Source organism: Choloepus didactylus, chromosome 1 (genome assembly GCF_015220235.1).
Source record: "Choloepus didactylus isolate mChoDid1 chromosome 1, mChoDid1.pri, whole genome shotgun sequence".
In the NCBI taxonomy this organism is placed as follows: domain Eukaryota; kingdom Metazoa; phylum Chordata; class Mammalia; order Pilosa; family Megalonychidae; genus Choloepus; species Choloepus didactylus.
In genome coordinates this window covers 156,431,903-156,448,159 of record NC_051307.1, presented here as the reverse complement: position 1 = coordinate 156,448,159, position 16,257 = coordinate 156,431,903, and positions in this window count along the sequence as shown.

The following is a 16,257-nucleotide window of genomic DNA, read 5'->3' as shown; positions in this document are numbered from 1 at the left end:
TTAGCAAATTTGCTGATTAGTGAAAAAAGAATTGGTTAGCAGGTTTAATCATTCCAGTCTTGGCCCAGGTGTGGATTCGATTATAACTGTGGCTTAAATCATAAGCTCTGGCTGTCCGGGGAAGCACAGGTGGTCCATGGTCCTCAGCCCTCAGCCCCTGGCCCCTGGGCCTAAGCTAATTGCATGCCTGCGTGCAAGTCAACTCAATAGAACTAGCCAAAGCAAAGAGGATAGTGCAGAAAGTCAGGAAATTTTTTTCTCTCCTGTGTCCAACACAGGAGTAGAGTCCCATAAGGGAATAAATGAGTTTAGTTATCCATTATTTTAGGACAATCCCTAAAATAAAAAGCAGATCCCACATTCATAAGACATGGAAATTCCAGTGTCAAACTCAAACTGTAAGAAGAGAATTTTGGAATCTAGCCGGATTTTTGAAATGAATGGACAATTTTATGAAACGTAATATACTAGCTATCAAATCATATGCCCAGATTCTGCAAAAGACCAAAAGAAATATTTCCCCTGTATTCCCTTTCCCCCTTTCCTCCCAGTCTAGAATACTCTTTCATAGCTGGGCAGAGGTCCAAGCAACCAGGCCTTCCCCCACCAGGGGGTCCTTCTAACCCAGCCAGGACCTGGGCTTCCCAGCAAATGCCCAGGCCAAGTCCTCCACTCTTAGAAAGTAGCCAAGATGATTGCAATGGATAAGAACAGCTTTGGAATAAGAGTTCTTCTCTCCCTACTCCCTTGTTAAAACAGGTATTTGTGCCATGCCAAGCCTGCTCAGCATCTGGGCCCATGCAGAGTTCTGGTCCTCTCTATGAGCATCCCCTGGCACTGTGTGCCTAGCTCATCACAATATTATGCACCATTTGTGCTGTTTGCAGTGCAGCTAAAATTCATAAATCCAAACCAATAAATGCAAGGCAGGAACTCTTCAAGAGGGAATAGGGATTTTCCTTTCGCTACAGAGAAGTCAAGACATATGCATGTGCTAATACCCGCTTCCCCAGCCAACCCATCTCAGCCCAATTTCCAACTGGGTAGCTCCATGGCTTTAATGAGCTGTAAGGGCGTTCATTTTTGTTAATTCTACAGCCAACAATTTCTTCGCTGGCTTAAGCTGCCTACAGAATGTGATCTGTTAGTTCTCATTAGAAGGGAAAAGGTATGGTCCCACACTCCACGACTTTCATAAATCACATCTTCAGGTGGTTTTAGTATGCTAGAACATTTCTGAGCACAGAGCCTGACATGCATAATCCCAAGGATGTGGATCCTTGTCGGGCAGCCAGAACTCGAAGCACTTCTATGATCCCATCTGTGATTCACTGAACATTCGTGCTGAGGCACAGACAAAGGTGAATTAATTCCAGACAAAAATGCATCAATGCTCTATTGAGTAGTCAATTATTAAACACATAATGGAATCTGTGGTTAGCAAGGCATGCTGAAGATGTGTCAGGTTTGCACAATTTCTAACAGAAAAGGAAGCTGGCTTGTGATTTTTGAAAAATGTAACAATTCAGTGGTATTTAAGGTAAACCTCGAAACACATTTTTCCTTAAGGTGAACATGAGATTTCTAGTCACTATTTACACTTTCTTCCAGTTTTCCCTTTGATTGGACCTCACGGCATGCACAGTCAACTGTAGAAACTCAACAATTAGTGCTTCTGGAGAGGAATACTAGAGGTGGGTTGTCCAACAATCTTTATTCTTTTCTGGTTTGGTTTGGCTTTTATTCAATTTATGTGTGACTACAGATGCATGTGTTGTTCTGAAATTCAGAGGGCTGTAAGCTAAATAGTGTGTCATGCAGCTTGCCTTTCTGTCCTGTATCCTGTTCTCAAATTGATGCCAAGCACCATCAGAGAAGTGCTCTACTTCCGGTTCTAGGCTTGCTCTCACACGGCCTCAAACTGTGCTGGGATGGGAGAGGCTGTTCAGTGGTTTGGATTGAGAGAGCTGCCTTCACGCCTCAGCTGAACAGAATCAAAAGGGTTACAGCCACAGGTTCTTCCTTTAACCCTGTGTCAATGGTTTTGTGTTGTTCTAGGTTCTGCTCCTCACTATGTGTCTTTGGTCAAACCAACATCCCTCTCTGGTTTTACTCATCTATAAAATGGGTGGGTTGAATTATAAAAAGAATTATTTTTTCATCTTTGATTGTTTATAAATAAATTGAAACCAGATGCCAAATTTTGGATGCATGCGTGGTTTGTTGAATAGTCTTAACACTTGAGATGTAAATAGGAGATGACTTTAACTGTCTCTAATCATTAAGTGTGTAGGTTGCCTCTCTCTTTTGTCCCTTAGCAACATCTTGGGCAGATTCTATCACTTTTTGTCATCTTTCTATTACTAGAAGTTGAGCCCAGTTTAGAGTTCAATCTGAAGCTCAAGTTTAGTCTTCTCTCCTTTTCTCCCCCAGTGATGACTTTACCCTTAACTCCAGGCCTGTGGAAGGGAGGGTGCCCCCAGCCTGGGACCTTAGAGTTAGGGGCATGGAGTTTGCCTTTTAGACACTTGCTCCCCTCCACTCTTTGGGTCTAGGTCCTCTAAGGTTAAAGGCATGGAGGAGGAAGCTCCTCACACCTGATAACTGGTCTGTGATGGGGATGCAGGAGCCAGGGGGATCACTGAGGTTTGGTGCAGCTCTGACACTGGCTTGTGAATGATCTGGTAGTTCCCACATCAATGGTATACATAGAGTTTTGGGCAGTGCTCACTTCTCTTTAGCTGAGGACTTCTCCAGAATGAGACAATCTGAATTTCCTTCATTCCATCCAATGATCCATGTTCCTGATCTCCTTTCCCTGTGGGACATGGTTCATGGCCTCACTTGGGCCATTGGCCACCTGGACAGCCCATATCTTCTGAGCATTTCTCTAACCTCAGTCCTCCTCTTGGGGCCATGAGAATGAGAAGAGCACCCTCTCTTGCGCCAGCCACAGGTCATGTGTGGTGGAAGTGGTGGTGATGGTGGTGGGCTCTCTGTACCCTGGTGCTCACTTATACTGCTCATGTATAAGTGCACTTACACTACAACCTTCAGAAATTTCTAGGAGAGAAGCAGGTCCCAATTGCTGTGTAGACGTAAACTCCAAACTCCAGGAAACATGTGTCAAGCTCTCCCCAAACTTCATCATCCTGCTCTATGCTATTCCAGTATCAGCACTAAAGGGGCCTGTGAGTACTAAGCTTATTCAAGCCACTTATGGGTATGAGATGCCAGCCCTGCCCCCCACTTCTTGTAGACTCTTCCAATCTCCATGAACTCATCTCTTGGAGCCTCATGTGCCTGATTTTGGCAAGGAGGTGGGACCCTCTTCACCACAGACCCTCTGTTCTCCTTAGGACACTCCTCTTCCCCTGGATTACACAGACTGGTAAAGGACAGGGAGGGCCCATGGCTGGAGGAAGCTGGCCATGTTCTGCCATCTGCTTCCCAAGCCTGGGGGTGGAAGTATCTGGTCCAATTGCTGTGGGCTTTCTCTAGAATGTGGGGTACATGGTGACTCCCTTCCTAGCTTTGGGATTACCCGACAATCCTGGGACCACTGGAAAAAATCCACACTCAACGTTTTGTAACATGTATGTGTATTTGTGTTTTTCTGATTTCACTGAATCCTTGGAGAGTCATATAACCCCCCAAATTAAGAACTATTGAAATACATGATGTCTAAGGTCTTCTGGTTCTCAAAGTTTGTGATTTTAGTTGGAACTGAGATATACTTCCACTTCAGTATTCATCAGTAAGACACCACCACCCTTTCTGCACCTATTCCTGTGGCAGAGCCCGAAAGTTGGGGTGATTGTGCTGAGTTCTCAAAGGAGGTCTCACATGAGACGTGGGGTCTCTCTGGTCAGGGAGGTCCTGACTAATGGCCCCCACACCTTCACCAGAGAAGCAGGTCTTCGGGCAGGAAAGTGACTCAGTGAGAGTGGGTCCTGCAGTGGCTGAGAAATGGTACTGGGGGGCCTGCCTCAGGGTGGGACACCAGGGGCTGGGAAGGTGCCATCTGGCAGACTCCACATTGAAGTTAAGGCGGTGATGTCCTGTGAGGAAGCTGTCTCCAGCTCCGCCACTTTTGGTTTATTTACCCCGGACTGTTTAACGAAGTCTAATTCAGAAGTCCCTTTCTGGTCTCAGCCATCCCTCCAGGCATGAGGGAAGGGCCTTTGTGTCCAAGTAGCCCTCTCCCCTCTCCCATCACTACCTGCCTCTCCTAGATACTAACCTGGTTCAAAGTTCTCAGGTGGTTAGGCTAGGCTTAGCACCACAAGAGTTTATTTCTCACTTAGCTAGATCTGATATGGGCAGCAGGGGCTAGCCTCTACCTGGTGACTCAAGGATCCAGACTCCCTCCATTTGGGGATACCACCATCTCAACACAGAGATGGTGCCTTGAAGGCCTCCATGGCAAAGGAAGAGAGGGATGGAGCAGAGCCTTCCTGAGTCATCCTTGGAGGCTCTGGGCTTTCATTTCCTTAATGAATGCTGCACTTCTTCATAGGCTCTTCTAGATGTTCATCATGCCAGAGGGATATTTCTATCTCCACAAAAGATTATTGTAGTATACTTACCCAATAATTTTGCAATGAATTAGGACCAGACTCATCTGAGCCACACTGGGTCTGGTAATGACACTGTGCATTTATACAGCCCTTTGATTTTCCAAGTGCTTTCAGAGTTATCATCTCATTTCACTCTTTCAACATCCTTCTGAGGAGGGAAAGGTGAGCTTGCTCCCTGCACTGTCCAGTTGGAGAAGGTGGGCACAGCAGGGCTTGGTGCCTCACCTCTACCCCACAGGTGAGTCTGGCCCATCCAGTGGCACAGTGAAATGAGGGTGAAAGCAGATGGGGTGAATGCTCTGGTCCCTCTTGGGCTCCCTCTCCTTCCTCTCTCCTACTTCGTGTTCAGGCTGTCCCAAGGTATCTTCTTTTATGACCTGCCTGGGACCTGTGCTTCTGTGATCACTGCCACCACCCTAGGGCTTGCAGAGAACTGAGCGTCCCATTTAATGATGGAATGATGATTCAGCAGACTCCCGCTGAATACTTGACGATTGGATCCTAGGCAGAGCTTGTGGGGTTTAAGGCGGGGTACATGTATCTCTTCTTGAAATTCCCAGAAGAGATTTTTTAAGAGTCTTGAAAATGTGTTAGGAAACGTGTTTGGCAATTTAAGTTGTGAAAAACAAACCACAGCTCTGTTTGGATTGATAGTTTACAAGTGCAATTTTTTAATCAAAAGAAAAAAAAAATAGAGACTTTGAGTTAAATAGGTTGGTTTGCACACGTGTATATATCCCCACTCCCTCCTGAAATACCACTAAAATGGCAGCAGAAATAAATAAAAGTGGTATACATCTTCAAAGACAAGTGGGTAAGAGAGAGCAACACATTTTGGGAATTTGGAGCGCAGGTGGTGGAGACCGCTGAAAGGCATGTGTCTGCAGAGAGGGCGCCAAGGAGGGCCTGCCTGGTTTACACCAGGGGCCAAAAGGTTCAGGGGCAGGAAGACACAGGTACCTCCAAAGGCAAGGGTAAGGCTCAAGACAGGTCGATTGAATGGAACTCTGAATGAGGAGCGGTTAGACCCCCAGCCTCCCTCTTCTTTGGCTGACTGGGGAAAATGAGTTTTGAAGAAATTGTACCAGGAAGACCTTGAGCTCAGGGCAGTGGGACCACACTGAACACAGGAACCAAGTCAAAGATCTCAACCGATTGGGGAGACTCAAGTACCTTCCGTTTGCTTCCAGAAGAAAGCCGACAGCCTACTTTGTAACTCCATGCAGAAGTCAGAAAAATTATTCCAGAATAAATAACACACAGGTGGAAATAGTAGGACCAAATTTTTTTTTTTAAATGGAAAGAAAGAAAGAAAAAGAAAATTATGGTTTCAGTCTGAGAAGTCTAAATCTAACTAATAGGAGCTCCAAGAGAGAACAGAAAAGATTGGTGGGAGGAAATTATCAAAGAGATAATAAAAATACATTTCCCAGAACTGAAGGACTTGAGTTTCAGATGGAAAGGATCTGCCACATGCCCTGCACAGCAGATGAAAAATGACCCATATCAAGGCCAGAGTACTAGAGATGAAGAAAAGATCCTGAAATATTTCATAGATACAGAGGAAAAAAAATATAGAAAGAAGTGGGAATCGAAATGGCATTGGACTTTTTAACGGCAACCCAAGATGCTGGCAGATAAGAAGCAATCCTTCAAAACCTTTAGGGGAAATGTTTTCTAGTCTAGAATTCTCTGCATGGCCAAACTACCAAGGATAAAACAATAACTTCTCTTGCACTCTTTTTTAGGAGGGTGTGCTTCACAAAAATGAAGGAGTCATAGAGGAAAAAAAAAAAAAAAAAGAAAAAAAAGACATGGCATCCGGGAGATAGAGGAACCAATACAGAGGGGTCTTTCACGCCAATGAAAGGATGTCCCAGATGACAGCTGTATAGCTGCTCCAAAGAACAACTTTCCAGACTGGAACGGGAATGTCGAGGAGCCCAGGGGAGATGTTATCAGGGAAAAAATGGAACTTAGAGACTATCTCACAGTTTAACTCTAATTAGAAGGGTTTTCAGCATGAATCAGTGATTGATGCCTATAAAAACAAATAAATGGAAAGGTAAGGCTTTTTCAACTTTAGGATAAATGAAAACGTGTATAAGAAAATAAATGTAATTACAATATGCTATTTAGCTCATTGTGGATGATATTTACATGGTCTAGAAATGTAAACAGAGTGATCCATCCCCAAGTTGTGATGTTTTACTTTTGGGGGGCTGGGGACGAAGGTTGTAAGTGGGTGGTGGAGGACAAGGATGGGAGATGAAAAGGGCTCAGTCCTCATCTTTCACAGAAGTTGATGCATACTGCCTAAAACAGATCAAGGACCAGCCTTACAAGCGTGTTACTTAGAAAGATAAAGATAAAAACTAGGAAAAAAAAAAAAAACAGGTGAAAGAATTGAAAGATTTTTCCTTTGAGAAGCAGGACTGGGGTGTGGGGGAGAAAGGGGAGGTCAGACTGGGTCAGATTCAGGTTTTTGTGGAGCCTGAAGCTCACACAATTTGAGGGTCTTGTTTAGGAAAAACAATTACAAATACAAAGTTAGGAACAAAGCTTTGGAAGCGGTTGGTACAAATGAGGGGCCCTGAAGTTTACTATGAATGACTTCGTAGAACCGTACAGCCAGCTTCCAGGTCAGGAGATGCTGTTGGTCATTATCAACCTATGGCATTGTTTATTACTTAACACCATGTACACGTACAACTTTATATGCATTTTTAGATAAATATAAGCAATAAGCATTTTGCTAAAACCCAACTAACCAAGTCACTTCAAATAAACCTTTTCTACTTGACTTTATGCACTGCTGTTTGGCCCGAAAGTGCATACTGCTGCTTGTTAACATCTTTGCATTGCTTAATGCACAAAGCCCTTTGTCTCCCATTTGAAAAAGTTTCAAGTGAATTTTCTGATAAAATGTTGTGCTTGGTTAGCCAAGAGCTGTAGTGCTGATATGTTTACAAAAATATTTATCTGTTCCTTCCCACACCCCCAGGTAGTCATACAAGGCTCATCAAGACAGAGTCAACTCACCTTAGTCCTGGCTGCCATCACAGCTTCTGGGCTGGATCCCCAAGGAGTGGAAGCCCTGGCTTCAGGTGAAAGTGCAATTGGTACCTCAGATGCCCTGTTCCCCTCGGCAGAGTTCAGGGGAGGGAATGAGGAGGAGGCATCAAGTGCTGCAGATATGGTTGGGACAGAGGCTCCCACAGAGCACTATGGCTGGTCCCTTCCAATACCCCAAAAATCATCTATCAAGGTTGTCATCCTGTGAAAATGGTTCAGCTGTAACTGACCATGCAAAAGTTTTCAGCTGCATTCGATACATAGTGAATATTAACTGGTCAGGGTACTGTGCAAGGCTCCCTGCTGGAGGGACCCCAGAATGAGTCATGACCCAGGGCTCAGGCTTGCCCAGTTCAGCTCAGCCTTAAAGGTGCCCTCTTGCCCTCCTGCCCTCCTTTGTTAACTGGGCCCTTTCTGTGTGCCAGGCTCTGCTCTCAGAATTGGGGATTCAAACACAGATGGAAAAGACACAATTCCTGCCCTCTGGAAAGTCACTGTCTTGCTAGGGTCCATGGAAACCAGAAGAGAAATCTAATTTGTCCCTGCTTCTGGGAAAGCTACATTCCATCTGTGAAAGCCAAACAGGCATGTTTAAATCTGGAGCTGAGTGGAATGGAATTCAGAGAAAGCAAAGAAAGTGTCTGTAATAAGGGAATTTTTGTAGATAGGGGTTTTGACTAGAAAAAGTCAAGAGCACAGACATTCTCTTATTAAAAGCATTATTGATCAAATAAACTGGAACTGGCAGTAGCTGCAGTTTTTCCTTTCCTCTGGTACATACAGATGCTGTGTCCTGAGCCATGGATGCCTGAATAATTTCTATTAAACCATTAAGAGTCAGCCTGGGGTCCCTCTTCCAGGAAGCCTTCCTGGATGTTCAGGCTTGGCAAGGCCCTCCCTCTGTGACCCAAACCCCTGGGAATCCCATCAAAGCATGAACCACGTGGAGCAGAAACTGCCTGTTTCCCCACCAGATACGATTAAGTTCAGGAATGGTTTGCTGAATATCACAGTGCCTGGCCCAGGACTGGGTAGATGCTCAGGGGATGTTTCTTACAGCAAATGGGCACTTGTTTATGATAGACTCCCTTCAGGCTGTCTGGGTGCGTGCTCCTGAACGAGTGGGAGGAGCAGCAGCTCCCTCCTGGTGTGAGTCATTTCTTAATTTCTCCAGGATAAGTTGGACCTCTGGGTCCAGGGCCAGCACCCTTTCTCCTTGCTCTCAGGCCATTTCCCACTCCAGGCTGTTGTTCTCCCTTGCATGTCCAGTGCAGGCCTGTCTAAAGAGAAAAGGGAGCTCAAAAACTGTAGGCTTAACTGTATGTAAGGCTGCATGCCTAAACTTCTCTTCCTAGCGTTCGTGTCTGTCCTCTCTAACAATCTGTTTACTCCATGTTAACTTTGGGATCACGTGAAAAATGTGTTGCAATTTGGGACCCAGGAGCAAATAAATAATTTTAAGAAATTGGTTTTCTAGATTTGACTGAGTTCAAATACCTACAAATCCTAACTTAATTGGAAGTTAATGGAGAAAGGGCTAAAATCCAAATAACCCAATTAAAAAGTAAGCAAAGGATCTGAATAGAGGTTTCTCCAGAGAAGATATACAAATGGCCAATAAGCACATGAAAAGATGTTCAACATCATTAGTCATTTGGGAAATGCAAATCAAAACCATGAGATACCATTTCACACCCATTAGGACAGCTATAATAAAAAAAGACAGATACTTACAAGCACAGTTAAGAATGCGGAGAAATTGGAACTCTCACACACCGCTGGTGGGAATATAAAAAGGTGCAGCAGTTTTGGAAAAAAGTCTGGCAGTTCCTCAGAAAGTTAAACATAAAGCTACCCTATAGCCCAGCAATTCTACTTCTAGGGATATATTCAAAAGAAATGAAAACATGTGCATACACAAATATACGTAGCAGTATTATTCATAATAGCTAAAAGGCAGCTGCCCTCACCCCCACCCCCAGCCCACTACTTGCCTACCAAGGCACTCAGCCAATGTTTACTGACTTTGTAAGGCTTGATGTGGACTTGATCCTGCAGAGACAGGCAAGGTGCTAAGACAGAATCACCCTGGGACAAGTCCTGAAAGGGTCTTTTCTACAGCTCCCAACAGAGTGAGTAGGCTTTGTGGAATGAATAACCTCTCATGTAGATTATCCCACTTCATAATCCTGGGATGACTGTCAATGGCAGGGAGAGAGGCATTTGGGGCTTTAGCATCAAACCAATTCCATATTTCCAAATGTTCTTCTTGAGCCAGTATTTCCATGGCCACTGGATCTGTCCCCCAGGAGGGGGCTGTAGTCACTGGCTTTTGACAGGGGCTGGGTCAGATTCCACACCTGCTGGCTCTCCACTGCTACATCTCTCTATCTATAACGTCAAAATGCTTGTTAAGACTATTTTTAAAAAGTCACATTTAGTACCGAAGTGATGCCAGAAATGCAGCCTATAAAGACAGACAACAAATGATCACTTCCTCTTCCAATCCAGTCCAAGGCCTGAAGCTGCAAAACTTACTGCAGAGTCTATTCTTGGACATTCAAGAACAGAAGTTTCTTTTTTTAATATTTTTTATGCCACTCAAAATGTAATGCTATCAGCACTCTTTAGGAATCTGTGGATGGTATATAAGCCGATGAGGCAGAGTATTACCAATGGAAGAAATGTCATTACTGAGATAACAGCAGAGTATTATGTAATTTTTGATATAGATGAAATGGGGCAACTATGGTGTGTTAGAGAAGACCCACAGGGAGTATATTATAAAGGCCTTGAATAATAATAGCAAACACTTCTGTAGTACTAACAGACATTATTTCAAGTAGTGCTTTACATATTTATCTCATTTAGTCTTTATAATAATTCCTTAAGAGGTCAATATTATTATTATCTTGATCTTACAGATGATGAAACTGAAGCTCAGAGAGGTTAAGAAACTTACCTAGGGTCACACAGCTAGTCTGTGATGGCACTAGGATTCAAAATTCAGGCAGCCAGGCTCCCAAGCATGGACACTTAACCCCTGCACTGACAGGGTTTCTGCCTGCACATTCAAGGTCACCCCCGCAGGGTCAGGCAAGGCTTCTTGGAAGCAGTGGACAGAGACTGTTTGGCCCTTGAAAGGGGGTATCCTGTGGACCTTGGCTGGCCAGGCCCCCATTTGTACTCCCACTGTCCCATGTGCTCTCTCTGACTATTATTCTGACCACCTGTCCTTCCAGTGCTTGTCAGTTTCACTAGACGTTAAACCTGTGAGAACAGAGCCCTGTCTTGTTATCTCTGTGCCTCTGGCCCCTAGCCCAGAGTCTGTTCCAGTGTAGGAATTCAGTAAACTTAGACTGAATCAAGTTGTTGATGAGAGGTAGAGAGGAGTGGGGGGTGGGATCTCAGATTGGGCAGCTAGCTGTATGAGCAAAAGAATGGCAGTGGGAATGAATGGAGGGGCCACAGAGGGCCTGGAGGGAGCAGAATGTAGATGGGGGAGTCCATGTCAGAAAGTTGCATTTGGCCAAGATTGTAGAGGACTTGGAATACAAGAGAGGGAGGTTTGAGTTTACCTGGAGATCATGTGGAGCATGGAAGCTTTCTAAGCCTGGACCAACCCATGCAGACAAAAGCCTTGGGAAGATTTCTGACATCTGTGGGGGCGGGGGGAGGTGGGGGGGGCTTGGAGGGAGCTCAGACAGAGGCTGAGGAGAAATTAGCAAAGTCAGAACAAACTCTAAATCAATTTAAAGAGAAAACCGGATGGAAACTTGCCATGCTGTGAAAGAGATGGCAACTTCAAATGGGTATTGGGAGCACTTTCGGAGCAGTAGTCCATGCTCAGCCATCTCTCCCTTCCCCGGATGCTGCCTTGGAGAGAAGGCCAGGGATTCTGTTCAAAGTCTCCAGTTGACTGTATCCCACTGGACACCATCAACCCATACAGTGTTTCTCATCATGGTTGTCTTCACCATCACATTGACTAAGACTGCAGGCTGTCATCTTTTCCCCAAGGCTGCAGTTTCAAACGTATTTCCCCCTGGCACAGGGAACCAAACTCTTTTATTCTACTCCATCAGGCTGGAGGATGAAAAAAGAATTGCTCACTCTCAGCAAAATTGATGCAAATGCCAACTCTGATTTGAAAACAGCCCTGTCATTGGGAAGCTGAGTTTCTCTCTTATAGGCTCCCCTTGAGTTCCCAAGGGAAGTAGAATAATCATTTATAAGAATAATAAAATCATTTTCTTGGTTTGACAGTGGCTGCCTTCCAGCGCACTTGGCTATGCAGCAGGTGCCGATTCTTTGAGCTCTGTTTTGCCAACAGACACCCTGCCTTAAGGGCAGCAAACTGATCGGGGATTTCAGCACTAGAAGCCTACTGCACACCCCTAGCTAGTAACTTAGAGGAAGAAGTGAGGCTAGTTGGACAGAGGGTTCCTCGCTAACTTTACACACTCTCTTCCCTTGTCTTTTTATCTTTGCTGGGATGTTCTCACCTAGCCCATATAGCTTGCCTCAGATCCACTCCCATCTTCCAGGCCTAGAATGAATGTCCTTTATTTACTAAACACACTCCCAGACTCTCCCTATCTGCTGAAGTCTATAAGCTACAGCCTGAACCATTTGAATCAGCCCTGGTAGCCTTTCAGTGCAGTCCTTGGATTCCGATGTGCTAGTTCTTGCTCTTGACCGCGGCTGTGGCCCACCCTGGGGCAGGGGAGGCCTTTCAGTATGGAGTTAACAGCCAGCTGAATCTGAGCCAGAATCTGGCTCTGCTGTTTACTGCTAGAAGACCTGGGGTAAGTCACTTAGTCTCTCTGAGCCTCAGTTTTTACCTCTGTAAAATGGGGCCGCTGTGAGTAATTGAAAAGGTAATTTACTTAGAACTCTTGGCATAGTGCCTGTCATATCCTACCCCATCAGGCTGGAGTGGGAAAAAAGAATTGCTTGCACTCAGCAAAATTTATGCAAATCTGAAGCACGTACCACATGCTCAATACAGGGCTGACTTCTCCAGCAGGCTCAGCAGGCACCAGGTTTAGAGTCCACAAACTTGCAGGGCCCATGAAAATATTTTAATTTTAAACGTCTTTTAAAATCAGAAGAAAAAGGTGAATATAATAATAATAAATATGGACTTAATGAATCCAGCCAGGATTATACTAATCCTTATACCAATGCCATCGTACATGGTAATTTTTAATATTTTTATGGAGAGTGGCTCATTAAGGAAAATGTGTACAGGGCCCTCCAAAGTGCTAACGAGGCTCTGGTTTGATGGACATTAATTAGGAGGCCCACCTTTGGTAGATGCTGGTAATGGGACAAGAGGATCTCCAGGGCAGGTGCTTGGTGGAGACTCAGAAGCCAGTGGAGGGCTGGGCACCCAGTAGGAGCTTAGGAAATGCGGCTGCTCTCCAAAGACAGAGAAATTCCCCTTTCTTTCCTAGCAATTCAAGATACATCTTGTGACTGAAAGTTTCCTAAAATCTTATAGATTCCAGAAACATAATTATTAGGGATCTGGAGGAATAAAATCCAACCAAAGTGGAGAGCCACTATTTGTCAAATAGGCTTTAGACATGAGGAGCTGTGAAAATTTAAAACATTCTTTCCTTGGGCAAAGGCTAAACAGCTCTACTGTGGTCAGAGCCGGAGTTCTGTAGGGTCTTTGGCAAAGGGCTGCCTTAGAAACCCTGACACCTTGCTGCTTAACTCCTTAAGTCCCTTCTGGCTACTTAATTCCGCAAATGGGGGTGGGTGGGGTGGGGTGGGGGTGGGGGTGCACTTCCCTACCCTTTTTTCTGAACACCACATGCCATTTGCATGGGGAGGGCAGGAAGCTTCCGGGGAAGGGAGCACAAGCCTGCTTTCATCCACTGAGCCCTTCCCTGGGTTGCAAACCCAAGAGACCTGGGAGTCCCACCACACAAAGGGCTCCAAGGAGGTGACATCATGGGTTTGGTGCTGGACTCACCCCCCCGGCTGAGCCTTTGTGTCTTGGGAGGAATGTCCTGTTACACAAGAGGATCTGGGGAAGGGCTTTTACAGGGAACCCTCTTTCCAGGTGAGATGCCTGGGAGTTCCACCACCATGGCAATCATAATAGTAATTAATATTTAGAGAACACTTGGTGCCTGTGCGTTATCACACTTAACCATCATGACAACTTTGTGGGGCTACTCTTTTAAACTATATTTTCAAATGAAGAAAATAAGACCCAGAGAGATTAGGGAACCCAGCTAGTGTTTCCAGGACACAAAAACAGGTTTTCTGATGCCAGAGTTCGCCCTTCCTGCTGCTCTCCATCCAGCTCTCGGTTGCATGTGGAGGTCGCATTGGGCACAAAAGAGGTAGCTGTGGAGGCTGTTTTGTTTTCTGGTTGTTACGACCAGGTCCCGGGTAGAACGCAATGCTCTGGACACATCTGATTGTACTGCTGGCTGATTAAAGGCACCATGTGTGTCCTCATTATCATATCACTTCAGGTCTTTTAAAATGCACAATGTAAACAACAACAACAATAACAACACACACACACAATGTTACTATGAACACAGAATCAATATGGAAATAATCATGGCTAATGTTCACTAAGCCCCTGCTGCACATCAGATGAATCCTTCAGCCTAGGCACTATTAGTTTTTCTGTTTTACAGCTGAAGAAACTGAGTCAGGGAAACTCACTCAAGGTCATATCCATTAAATGGTAAAGCCAGAATCAGAAGCCAGGTAGTTTGCCCCAGAGCCAGGACAGGCTCACTCACTGTCTTGCTCATGTGCTCTCCCTCTTTTGATCTTTCCTCCCCTCTTCCCCGGTAGGACTTTGGTTTTGACTTGTAACTCTTGGTTCATAGCTCATCATCAACATCAGTTCATGCAGGACCCTCTCCAGGTCTGTTGTTTATTTACTACTTATCTATTTATTCCCACCACCCATTCTCTGATATACACAGCCATTGCCTTCTCCCCAGGAGGCTGCTACTCTTATGAATTTTATTAAAACACTTCCACAGGCATGTCTCCTAGTAAAATATCTACGGTTGTTTCATGCATGCTTGGGTTTTAATTTATATAAAAAGTATGCATACCATAAAATCCACTCTGTTTCTTACTTTTCCCACTCAAATCTATGCTTTTAAGATCATCCATGTTGATTTATGTACATTTAGTCCACAGCTACTCAGTGCTGCTCGCATTTTATTCTCCAGCACATTTCACTTAATTATCCTTCCAGTGATGGACTCCCAAGTTTAACTTCCTGCTATTACAAATAATAGCACTGTTGACAAACATCCTCATACTGGCTCTCTTATTAGATCTGTGGAAAATCTCTGGGTTGTATAAATGGGAGTGGAATTGCTGGATCATAGGAAATAAATACCCATAATTTTACTAAAGTCTGCTAAATTGCTTTCCAAAACAGCTGTACCAACTTAAAACTCTCACCAAGCAGTGCGCAAGAGTTCCTATTTCCTCACATCCTCTACTGAACTATGAACTACTCACTTTTTTAATTTCTGCAACTCTGTTGAGTGTAGCGCACTGTCTTCTTCATGATTTAATTTGCGTATCTTTGATTACTAGAGAGTAAGAGCATCAACTCATCATGCATTTGGCTCCCCATTTTGTGAATTGCCTATTCATAGTCTTGCCCCTTAAAAAAAACACTGAATTTTCTTTCCTTTTTTTTTTTTTTTTTTTTTGGTGACTTGAAGGAAAGAGTTCCTGGTAGAGTCTGGAGTAGATATTAATCTGTTACTGGGATGCAATTCTAGTTCCAATTGCAGCTGAATTTTTGAAGAACTTAACAAACCCATTCCAAAGTTTATCAGGAAGAATGAAGGAACATGAATAACTAAGTCAATGAAAAAAGAGAGTCATTGGTCTGTTAACTTTGTGGTGATCTTTATTACATCTTTGACTACCGAGTTTGATACCTACTGTGATGGTTAATTTCTTGGGTCAACTGGTCTAGGTTATAGTGTCCAGTTGTTAGGTCAAGTAAGCACTTGCCTGATTTGTTACTGTGAGGTTTTCTCATCGGTGGGTGTGAATCAGTAGTCAGTTGATAGCCTCTATGGCTGATTATATCTACAACCAACAAAGGAGAACGCCTCAATTCAGCCATGAGGAGAGTCTCCTCATCCAGTCAGTCGGAGGCCTTAGAGGGAGAACTGAGGATTTCTGCAGTCAGAAAGAAGAATTTTTATCTCTACATCAGTCAGCCCCCTTTTTTCTGGGGAATCAATATTACCGGTGTTGAGTTTCCAGCCTGCAGCCTGCCCTGCATTGAATTTGGACTTGCCAATCCCCACAGTTGAGTGAGCCAATTCTTATAATAAATCACGTAATACTTATATATATATATCCTGTTGGTTCCCTTTCTCTGGAGAACACTGACTAATACACCTACTTTTTAATTTTTTTCCCCTTGCTTATGGCTTGTGTTTTTGGGTGTTTTTTAAAATAGATATTCAACCACATTTTCTTCTGTTTGGTTTATAGTTTCACTTTTCATACATAGATGTTTATTCCATCTGGAAACTTTGGGCTACAGTGGGTATAAAGCTTTATTTTTCTCCTTTTGGTG